The 1,831-nt window shown below is 41.7% G+C and overlaps 1 pseudogene; it reads right to left on the reverse strand.

Annotated features, from left to right (window-relative positions):
• Positions 1-237: 237 nt before the first annotated feature.
• LOC101962066 (mitochondrial nicotinamide adenine dinucleotide transporter SLC25A51-like) lies at positions 238-1,143 on the reverse strand (annotated as a pseudogene).
• Between the last annotated feature and the right edge of the window lie 688 nt (positions 1,144-1,831).

Below are 1,831 nucleotides of genomic sequence, written 5' to 3' on the forward strand. Positions count from 1 at the left end.
GTACTTTATGCTTTGTTGTTGAGTGTCAGGGTGCCAACTTAAGCTATGTGATCATTTTTTAAAAAAATATTCCTGCTAAAACTTTTTATTATTTTTATTTTTGTTGTTGAGGCTTAAGGAAATTAACTTTTCCCATAATTCATCCAGCCTGGACTTAGTGACCAACTTATATCTGAGCCAATTAGGAATTAGACCAAACTACGTTCTTAGGTCAATTTAGTTAATACATGACACTTCACCAATGACTTTTCTCATATAACCTTTAACAAGAACTCATAAGTAGCATTGATTATCCCCCAAGAGATGAGAGATGGATGGTAATTCAAATGGGCACTTCTAAAAAGATTTCAGTTTTCTGTTCTGTTCCAGGTAGATTGTTTTGAAAATCTTGGGGAAAGACTGAAATTCTCCACCAATCTGAGACTGTATGTGAGTTTCTACATTAACTGGAAAAAACAAGAATCCCAACATGGCACCCAGCAGACCCCTTCAGACAAAGTCATTGACCAAATGAGCACTGTGAGTCATTGCAGTAGACAGGTGCTCCTTAATGGGACCGAGAAGACCAAAGAAAAGGACGTTGTTGAATCAATTTCGAAAAAGAATGGGTGCCAAACCTTGATAATACTCTCCAATTCCATGGTATTTCAGTGCTCTGAAAGCCTGATAAGTGATTCTGAACTTGTCATGATGCTTGTGATCTTGAAGCAATGTCTGAACTCTTTCCAGTGGAGTGAAAATAGCTTCTGTTGTCCCTGCAAATACTGCCGCCACACCACAGATTGCAAACTCAGAATATTGACATGCTTTTAAAAGGACAAGGCAAGACAAATCCTCATTCAGACCAAATGTAAGTGCCAGGTTGGTAGTTTTCTGCATTAATGGTGGAGGGATTCCATGATATAACTTTCTAAATCCATCCCTCCTCAACTGAAGCACTACATCCCAGGTTTTGATTCCATAGAGCTGCTGTGGAAAAAAGATCTTCAGAATGAAAAATGTGATGGCTATGTTGTTGAAAGCTGCGCAGCAGCCACACAAGCAATGCTTCATCTCACCAACATTTGTAATGTGCGGTGAGATGTCTTGTTTTGAAGATGTAAGGATTGGTGGCCTCTTATCATGAGCTTCTGAATCCATCATGTTGCTTAAGGTCTTTCTTCTTCATGAAGGAAAATTTTAAGCCTGTGACCCTAGCGGAGCCTGGTGGTGTAAGAGATGATAGCTTTTTGGCAACTTTCCCAATTTCTTCCATTGTTACTGGTTTGTCAGGTTCTTTCTTCTGGAGTCAACTTTGATAACTGGATTTCCATGGCTGTGGGCTCCAGGCCCCACGCCCTGAGCCACCGGCCCACAGGACCCCTTCATGTGAGCCTGTGAGCCAGAGCCTGCACAGGCCCTGTGGGATCATTTTTGAGTGATGGTTGCTTCAAACATTAGTCCTCTTCAGACTTTGCATGGCTACTCTGTTCCCTGAAGCCCTGTACAGACTCTGCAAACATAGAAGACGAGGAATCAGGAGTAGCTTGATCTTTGGAGATCCTCATTCCTGCTTTTTTCCAAACCCAGCAGAAATACAGTGTGATGGGGACACAGCCTGAAATCAGGGCTCTGTAGTCTTTATCACTCTAACTGAAAGAGTTGTATGTAGATCTTTGGGCTCCCTTGCTCTGTGATTCCAGAGCACTAAGTCTCTCAAGGTAGGAGTCAGACCCTGAAGTACAGGGTGGTGGTAAGGAGGCACTCACCTTCTTTCTCTTTATCTTGTCTGAGTTGCATGCAGAACATGGGAATTGAGTAGAATGATTTTCAAGGCTCATAAGTTATAATA

This window comes from Ictidomys tridecemlineatus, chromosome 1 (genome assembly GCF_052094955.1).
Source record: "Ictidomys tridecemlineatus isolate mIctTri1 chromosome 1, mIctTri1.hap1, whole genome shotgun sequence".
Lineage (NCBI taxonomy): Eukaryota > Metazoa > Chordata > Mammalia > Rodentia > Sciuridae > Ictidomys > Ictidomys tridecemlineatus.